Source organism: Salarias fasciatus, chromosome 8, assembly GCF_902148845.1.
Source record: "Salarias fasciatus chromosome 8, fSalaFa1.1, whole genome shotgun sequence".
NCBI lineage: Eukaryota > Metazoa > Chordata > Actinopteri > Blenniiformes > Blenniidae > Salarias > Salarias fasciatus.
Genome location: NC_043752.1, coordinates 6,037,984 through 6,048,500, shown reverse-complemented (window position 1 = coordinate 6,048,500; position 10,517 = coordinate 6,037,984).

The window sequence follows — 10,517 nt, the reverse complement described above, 5'->3', positions numbered from 1 at the left end:
CAGTAAATAATAGTGTCATCAGCATAAAGGTTAATATTGGCATCAGACACATTTTGTCTCAGATTATTGATGTACATAATAAATAATAGGGGTCCCAATATTGACCCCTGAGGCACCCCCTTGTGGACATTCTCAAGGTCAGAACAAAGGTCATCATACTTGATACACTGAGGCCGGCCATCCAGATAGTTTGTGAACCGGGCAACAGCGTCTTTTGACAAACCCAAACAGACAAGCCTATGCTTTAGGATAGCATGGTCCACAGTGTCAAAGGCTTTTGACAGATCAATAAAAAGTGAAGCACAGTGCAGCTTTTTGTCAAGGGCAACACATATGCCATTGATCACTTCAGTAGCTGCAACGATGGTACTGTGTTTTTTCCTGAAACCTGATTGCAACTTTGACAGAAGTTCATTTGAGGATAGGAATTCTTTTAGCTGATCACTGACAAGGGATTCAAGAATTTTTGAAAGGACGCACAAGTTTGAAATTGGCCTGTAATTAGATAAAATTGAAGGGTCTCCTCCTTTTAATGAGGGAAAAACAAAGGCAGACTTCCAGACTGAGGGAACTTCTTTGCTTTCAATCGAAAGTTTAAAAAGAAGACGATCATGACTATTGATTGTTTTTGCTATTTAAATCATTATTGTTAATGTCATATGGTTGTATGATAACCAGTAAATGATAAATGGTCTACACTTATATAGAGCTTTTCCTCTGCATTAACAGACCCCAAAGCGCTTTACACTGCATTAACACATTCACACTCACATTCACACACCAGTGAAGGCGGCCGCCATGCAAGGCCCTCAGTTCATCCACTGGGGGCAATTCAGGGTTCAGTGTCTTGCCCAAGGACACTTCAACATGCAGACAGGGGGAGACAGGAATCAAACTAACTAACTGCTTTCCCCACTGAACCACAGCAGCCCCAGTATGATCAAAACAGCAAATATATTAGATATTATTACAAATATTCACCTCATATTTAAACATATGTGGACACACACACACACACACACACACACACACACACACACACACACACAGAGGTTTGTATTTCTATCCTTGTGAGGACACTCATTGACATAATGCATTTACTAGCCCCTAACCCTGGCCCTTATCCTAACCCTAACCCAAACCACAACGAAGCCTAACCCTAAAGAAATGTTTTTACACTTTTACTTTTTTCAGTAACAACAACATGGTCAAGAAAACACTGTTTCCCCTCATTAGGACCGGAAAAAGGTCCCCACAAGCACATCGTGTCAGGTTTTCCTATCCTTGTGGGGACATTTGGTCCCCACAAGGATAGAAAAACATGTACACACACACACACACAGAAAGAGAGAGAGAGAAAGAGAGAGAGAGAGAGAGAGAGAGAGAGAGAGAGAGAGAGAAAGAGAGGATCGATTGAATGTATTTTCCTTTCTTGTCCTGTAGGTGGCAGCATGCTACAGTTGTTAATAAACCCATCTGTCCTGTGGAGAACCTGCAGACTTTAATTCATTCATCTTTTTTATGTCTCAGTATTTACTTTGCCTCAATACTGAAACAAATTCTCTACCTGTTGTGAAATTAGAGTTAAAACTATAAAGATTACACACTTCCAGACATTGTTTTTGACGTGCTCCTTCTTTGTCATTGTCTCACTTGTTATGATTTTCCTCTGTCATCTGTCAGCTGCTTGTGCCATCAGACTAAAAAAGAAAGAAAAAAAAACAAACAAACAAGAGACGATAAAGAAATCAAAGTTTGTTTTCCTCCCAAACAAATAATGAATCCCAAAGAGCGTCCTCAGGCTGCTGCCATGTTTACACAGATGCAATACGTCCAATTACATGTCACTCACAGATTTATCGCCCTCATCGTTTCAGGGCTGGAGGAGAGGAGCTGCTGCCAGACAGGTGGGATCAATGCTCCTCCATGTGCTCCCAACATGATCTATACCCCACCCCCCCGTCTGTGGCGCATTTGGCTCCTTACAGCAGGAGTAACATGTCACCGAGTGGGTCGAGCTCCTTCTACAACTCCTGGCTTGAAAATGAAGGAGAAATTCCCAAAACAGTGTGAATCTGTGTTCTTCTTTTAGCTTCGGTGTGGGGTTCATTCTTCACAACAAAGAAATGGAGGCCAAAACATGTTGTTTCAGTTGTTTATGCAATATTTAAATTAAAGTTACAGTCAAAAACTTTGTTGTGATGGTTTAAATCAGGGAAGGTGGGTAAGAAATGCTGCTGGACAGAAAAGCAAAACCTCAAAAATCTGTGGGAAACATTCTTTGCATTTTGGGTGTTTGTTTATTCGACAAAGGTGCTTGGAGCAATTGAAAACACAACTTCAGAAAGTCATGCTAGCCTGGACAGATGTGATTGAAAACAGCAAGGGGCCTAATGTAGAACTTTGTGGGACACCACAAAGTCCTTCTGGAGAGTACTGCGACGATGCTTTTAGATGGGAATATGGGAATCAAGTCAATGTGAAACATATTCAGACTATTTTCAAGATGATCAAAACGAATATTGTGGTCATCCATGTCAGCTGAAGCACTTAACTTTAAAAGTATCAGGAGAGAAAATCTATTTTCACCAACATTCATGCTTCATCTTGGGTCTTCTGCGTGTGTGTGTGTGTGTGTGTGTGTGTGTGTGTGTGTGTGTGGGACTCCGGTCCAGCTGGTATGCGTGAGCGTGTCCTCCAGGTCACTCTCCTCTGGGGAGTTCCAGGTCTTTTGTCTCCCTCCGGACAGGAATGCGCCTCTCGGAGCTCGCATGAATAAATGCAGCTCTGTGACATTTCCACATGTCAGACGGGGGTGGGGGGGGGAGATTTCTCCAGAACACTCAGCTGGACTCCCCCCCAAATTGGCCCTGTGATCGGACCCATTTCCATACGTCACCCGCCATCGCGCTCGTTGAGTAACGGCTTAGCGCCGCCGTGAGATTTCTGAATCAGACAGAAACGCAGCGAGGTGTGCAGCGATATCAGCGAACGATCCGAAGCCTAATAGTTTCCCCTCAATCACTGGCGGAAGCTCTCCGGTGAGCAGTACGTTGATAAGGCCCAAACACGTCAGGGGCGACTGCCGCAGGGAGAAGTCCGGAGTGATGCATCCCCGATGAGAAGCATGACTCCTAAATGAGAATCACCTCACGGGGACGTCGGCTGCTCGGAAATGGTCTTTCCATGAGCGAGGTGATCACCCTTATCAATTTTTAAAGCCCGGGTTATTGACACTAACCTGACGTATGGAGGTTATGCAGAGGCCATGGTAATGATTCCCTAAGCTTTCACACAGTGCACCACAGGGGCTGGGCGCTTATTTTGAAATATTGGACAATCGCAGACTTTACTGCTCCAGTGAGCATTACTGTAACGTCTTCTTTGTCCATCTGTTGGTGCTCGGGATGTAAACGTGATATATAGCATGATTTATTGAAACATATGTGGTTTTTTTCAAAGGGTCCAATGACTGAAAGTGGCTTGATTCTAAAGTCTAATGCAATTTGCTCTTTATTTCATTAATGAATCGCTCACACAACGGAGACTTTCGTGGCGTTTCAGGCATCTGTTTACATGACATCGGTGGTCGAGGCCACTGAACATGAAATTCTCTGAAACCGAAAAAAAATTAAGGAGATCGGCGGAGTAGTTCCATATGAATGTGTTCTGCTTTCAGATACTTTGGCTAATACTAGCAGCTGACCGCATGCTACAGCTGACCATCTCTTAAAGGGGCTACACATACTCGGACACCTGAGGTCTTTGGATTTGTCTTGACTTTGGCAATAAGAAAAATGGCAAACCATCGTTTTTTTCCCCCCGAACCAATCGCGTGTATGGCTGTGGTATTTTATAACACAGCACGCTTGCACCCTGTTTTTCAATTGTTAAAAGTAAAAAAGAAAACACAAGGACAGCTTCGTTTAGGCAGCTGCTGAATGTCTCAGTTCCCCGCAAATCCCAGAATGCACCGCGGTGTGACGTCACCCTTTTGAGTCCAACTTGGTTGCCGGTGCAGACGAATGTTTGCGTACCCGCTGCTGCTAATGTTTTTGGCATATTTTTCTCTTCTTGTATGTGGGTGTGATTTCATTACAAAAACAACCAACAGCGCCGACTCGTGGCCTGCCACATTAACTATTATGTTTTCAGCATTTTCAAATACTTTATGCAAATGGGGGTCTATAATTTTTTAAGAAAGGATTAAAAACCCTGTGCACCATGTGAATCAGTCTCACTTGTGATTTATGAAGAACACCTAAACTGACATTAATTTATTCAACACTGATTTCATTGTCATTATTGATAATAACAATCAACTTTTGTTGTAGCTAAAGTGTCCGATTTGAATGAAAGGCTTCAGGAAAATGAATAGTCTTATTTCAGAGACATCAATAGTACCATTGACTTAGTAAAATTACATGATATCATCAGCATAAAAGCACATAATCACAAAGTTTTCTTTATTATTGCCCTCTTTTTCATTATTATTATTGATTTAGTGATAAAATAAGTCAAAATGTGATGCCTTTTATGGTTTGATTTGGTTTTTGACAGATGTTCTTATTCTGTTTACAATAACTCATTGATGAAGATGGATATACACCATCAAAACACGCCTATGACGAAAGCAAAATGCTGTTCTGAGTTTTGTTATTCCTCAGTTTTATTTTAGTATCGTGGTTAAAATGTTTTTAAAAGTAATAATTTGTTTAGTTTGTTCTCTAGTTGTGTTCTAGTCTCGGATGTCTTCTTCGATAGAGTCGGCAGTCTTCCTTTGGGGTTCATGAACCAACCACAGTCGAGTTTCCATTTGAACTGCTTCTCGGAGTGATTTCATATAATCTGCTGAGTCGGAGTCAGATCTCACATTCAGACCGTGTTTGTGGATAAAACGGCCCGATCGGTTCACAGACGCTCTGGTCTGGGAAAGCTGTTTGAAAACCGCTGGAGTATGAGAATCAGCATTCCCCGCTCGTCTCTCAAGGTATAATCTTGGCATGTCATCTTGAGAAGGGATTTTTTTTTTCTTCTTCGTCGTCGTAGAGTCCTTCCAAATCCCTCAGTCCTGTTTGGTTTAAAGATTACACATATTTAATCTTGAAGGGGAAAGTTTGCCTTAATCTCCGATAAATCCCCCGCTTCAGAAACACTTTCTCACAGACAAACAGCAGCGTCAGTTACAGATTAGAGACTTTTAATGTTTAATCCCTCAGTTCTCCTGCTTTTGGGCACATTATGATGTTTCTCATGACCGGCTCGCTGATAGAATTACTCTATGACGGAGATTTTAAATCTGCATTACAGCTGTAGCTGGGAAATCCTCACAAACGCAACAAAAGGCCAAATTGAAGCGCGGATCCTCCAGTGTGCTGGAAATAGCTTCGGATTTATAGGAGTGCAGAAATGAACACAGTTTTCTTTGGTTGAGGACATCAACAGCAGCTGTCTTTTTGACATTTTTATTAAATTAAGCTGTTATTTCTTGTTAAGATTGTTTTTATTTCTTCATTCAGACATGTGTTTTCATACTGCTACAACTATTTGGTTCCCCTTCTGGGGTTAATTAATCATTCAGTGACTCAGTAAATCTTTTCTTATGCATTTGTGTTTTACATTAACATTCAAATCATGACTTTTTCCATTTTTTTTTAAATTTTATTTCAGAAGATTATGAAGTCTGGATGTTTATGAACCTTCTGCATTTTGGTCTTTATAGAATTTTTTTAAAGACAAAACCTCATTTTTCTTTTTCATGCTGTCAGTCGTGGAACAATATTAGTGTCAGACACTCTTTTAAAGGAGCTCCAAAAGGTCACTGAGCCCTTTGAGGCCTCACTGTGACATGCAGTCTATTGTGACCTTTGACCTCTGGTGCTCTTTTGCTCTCATTTGGCCTCGACAGTAGAGACAGAAATGAAAACTTGAACTGTGAGGCCTTTGGAAATTATTTTCAGAATGTGGTGTAATAATTTGGTAACACTTTACTTGAAGCCCCCCTGCATAACACATTATAAGTACATTCATAAAGCATTATAATGCCATTATAACATGTGTAGCTATAGTTATAAACATTCATAGATGATCACAATGCCAGGACCTAACCCTAACCCTAACCCTAACCCTAACCCTAACCTTAATCCTATGCTGTATACTGCTGTATAGTGAGTTATAAAGCATTGTGATCATGTATTAGTGTTTATAACTACTTATAATGTGTTATAAAGAGGGGCTTCAAGTAAAGTGTTACCAATAATTTTGTAAGCTCCTCCCAAACAGGAAGCTGCTTCAGGATTGAGGCGGAGCTTCCAAGTTCTGAGTCTGACTTTCTGGAGCAAACTTCTCTGTACATAGAAGCAATATGTGCTTTAATTCCTGACTCGCAGTATGATGCAAAAGCTTAATGTAACAATGAACCCAAAATGGAACAAGTTGTTACATTTTGTAAATGCTTTATAAAAGGTAGCAGTTTCAGCCCGTTGATCTGCTTGTAGACATTTTTTCTTGCTTTTATGCATTTTTTAAGTCATTCCCAATGTTTTTTTTTGCCAATTTTAAATAATTTTTCCACAGTTTTTACCCCAATTAGTGTTTTATCCTTTATTTTTTAGATAATTTGCCATTTTTGTCATTCATATTGTAGGGTTTGGGCTGTATTTATAATTCCCCTTTTATTAACTTTGATGGTTTTTCCATTTTGGCTTTTCTTTTTATTGAAATGCAGATTCAATTTGTCGTGCTATTTCTGCATTAACCAACTGATATTTCCACCACTTTTAGTGGGTTTTTTTTTGTGACTGTTTAAGGCATGTGGCAATTATTCCATCTTTGTTTTTTTTCTTCTTCTTCATGGAATTGGTTGTTTCAGCTTTTTTAATCTGTTCGCAGTTTAATAATTTTCGCGCTCTTCGCAGGTTCAATTTGTTCACCATTTTTTGGAAATTTTAGCAATTTCATCTACTTTGTATTGAATGTTTCATTCATTATTTTTTTTGCCACTACTTGAATGTCTGACAGTTGTTTTTCAGACTGGAGGCCATTAGTAACATCTCTCTGTCGGGATGTCAGAGCCTTCATTGATCTGACTCAGTCCAAATGGAGACGTTAATAAAGTTTGAGTGTCTTTATTGATCAGCTGCCTATTATCAGCCGATGTATCGGGTGCTAACTCAATGTTCAGCGTCAGGCTGCTGTGAGGACTTTATTGCAGTCCTTTGTAAATAACCAAGTCTTCTTTTCGATCAGATGTATTTTATGTGCGGCTTTACGATCAACTGAAAAACGCTCGCAATAAGAGTTTACGATGTTTTTTTGCTGATTGCACAGCGGCGGTTTGCCGTTTTGTCTCAGAGCATCAAATCCAGATGCGGAGTTTGCATGTTATCCCTTCATGTGGGGGCATTCCCCACTATTAATTATTCTTTTTTGGAAATGTTAGAAACATGAGAGAACGCAATTTCAAAATCAGTTGTTCAATATGATTGTATATTATCTGAAATTTTATTAAAAAATAAATAAAAAACATTTAAAAAAGCCTTACTAAAAAGTATCGCCTTATTTAAACCAGGTCACATTTGAGACCCATGGAGCAACCAATAACATAATTTTTTAGATGTCATGAAGGCAAGAATGACATTTTTGCCAATATTTGTACCATTTTCACAACATTTAGCCAATAATTCGATCAGTTAAAGCTAGGGTTGGCGATCTTGGAAAACTAGCATGTAGCACGAATGTAGCATCTCCCCAAGGCTCCGCCCAGCTCCCAGCCCATTGGAGGAGCTCCCCAATGAAACGAGCATGCACGAGCACTGCTGTTACAGTACTAACCTGTCCTCAGCGCTTCGTTTCTTTGCTTTTCTTTATTTGCACTACGCCAAGTTATGGCGCACTCAATGGTAAATAAACCCCCAAACATTATTCTCCGCCATTCTGCAACGACGCTCCGTCCTTCTACGCGCGCACTGAACCAGGGTCAGTGCACGCCACTGACATGTACGCGCAGGGGGCAGGTCGAACGGCGAAGGGATTTGATTGGTTTAAAAAAAGGTGTCCCGGCAAGACTATTGGTTGCTGTTTTTCCCGTTTTACTCCTGCTGTAGATGGCGGATATTTTCCGCTCTACTTTAAAAACACTCTATGAATTGCTTCCCATCGGGGCATAAAGATCATTTTAACCAGTATTTAAAGAAAATGTATCTCATTCAGATCGCCAACCCTAGCTTTAATGTATTCTTGTCTGTTTGTTTACATTATTGAAGTAGCACTAAAAAAAATAAAACTGTTTCAGTCTGTTGTGAGCCTGTTTGATCCAGTTTGAACCAGTTTGAACCCTGTTTGAATCTGTTCTGAACCTGTTTGTACCCATATTGAACATGTTTGAACCTGCTCTGAACCTTGATGAACCTGTTCGACACAACCTGTTTGAAGCCTCTTCTGAAATTGAAATGACAATATATCTAAAATATTCTTTTTGTCTGCTTAAAAATAAAAAAGAAAGAAAAGAAATCAGTTAAGGATTGATGACATTTGAAGTTATTATGTTCCCAATACTCCCAAACGACGACTGAGACTGGAGCAGAGACTTCCAGAACTGAAACATCTCAAAAAAAAGCGCTTTAATTTGATAGGACGGACAAACGTTTCATTGAAGCCGAGGAATCGAACGCAGTGACGTCCTGAAAGGTGATATCAGTGCCGGGGCGTCTGCAGCAACCAGCCGAGCCGTGGCGGATTGAATTCAGATGATCCATCCATCTCTGTGCGTATCAGATGAGAGCTATGGGAATCTAAATGCAACAATATTGACACGCTGCAATTAGAGCGGGGTCATTAGGTCTGCTGCCTTTTCACAGGAAGAGAGGCCAGAGTTTCATCACAGGAATTCACACACACACATTATTCTTCTTAACATCATCCCAACCCCCCCCCCCACACACACACACACATGCTCACACCCTCTTGCCCCTCCTCTAAATTAGAGCGGGGTGATAATGGGAGGAGGGGGTGGCTAATGAAACAGAAGGGGCACTGGGCAGGCGGGGATTTCTGTGAAGCCGGGTGGAGCCGGGTGCCCTGACCTCCCCGGCTCGGCTCGTCACCTCCTCGGCCTCCATCCGCCGCCGCGCCGCGACCCCGCCGAGCCTCAAGAAGCTCCTCAAAGGAGATGATTGGATTTCTTTCCTTTGATAGAGAGAAGAGTAAGAAGATCCGCGCACCTCTCAGGACGTCGAGCCGCCATCCAGGAGAAGACGGCGTGTGTGCCGCGGCATAACTCTCCTCTCCTGGAGGATCGAGTGTCGGAACGAGCCTCAGAAGTCGTCGTCGGGTGGAAAACACACTTGTGCACACACATACTCATCGAAATAACCCATGTAGTGTTCAATCATGCATTTTAAATCTACTTTAATCCCAGTCAATCACCGTCTCTAGAAGTGGTCTTTAATTGTAACACAGTTTTTACCGTATTTTGTAGACTATAAGTCACACTTGCTAAAAAAAAAAAAAAGGTTGGCTGCTCACACAATTTTAGATAAGAATTGATTTCAATAATAAAATATATTGGTAAATACCATCTGGGACCACTAGATGTCACTGTATTACAACAGAAAGCAGCTACAGTACCACAGAAAAACCTCCATTATTATTGTATTACACGGACAGAGCAAGAATAAAACAAAGGCGCCAAAAAGAAAATGTGTCACAGTGTGTGAAGAACCTGTGAGCGACCAGAGAAAAGCAGAGAAACTACTCAATACTTTACAAAACATGGGAAAAACTCCTTTCATTTTCATTTACGCACAGAAAGAAACAAGGAACTCAAATTCTTGATTATTACTACATTATTTTTGCCTGCTCCACGGCATCAATCTGTCTGAACAGCTTGAGTGATTTTCTCTCTCCGTCTATACTGCAGACAGAAAATAAATTTCATGACCATTCGCTCTGTTCACTCTGGACCATCTCCTAGTGAAGCTGCTGTAGGTTTAAGCTCCATGTTTCAATAAATGTCACTGTCATTCTGCCCCCTCCTTCTCCTCCATGTGAAACTTGAAGTTTGTGTTCTGAGCTGCTGTCATGTTTGCGGCGAGTGGATTTATGTGTGTTTGCTTGTTGCTCTCTGTCTCTGTTCTGTCTTTTTCTTTTTCTGTCTGCCGCTCCTTTCTCCTCTGCTCGCTCATGTGGAATTGTTGGTTTTCTCTTGATGAAAGTGTCTTGAAATGACGGTGTTGTATTTAACACGATATGCCCTGAACTGAACTAAATGATTAACTCTTATTTCCTAAAATATGAATCTAAAAATGACATTGTTTGCATCCGTTTGTGAATGTTTAACCTCTCTTTCATTTAGAAACTCCATATATTGATTGATTTTCTCTCCAGTGTGTGTGTATTTTTTGACAAACTCTTTCAAAGTGGTTAAATAAAATCACAATTACCTTAAAAAATGTAGTTTCCCCCCAAAAATGGGAAGAGGGAAACACATTTCCATGAAAACACACATCCAGAATCCA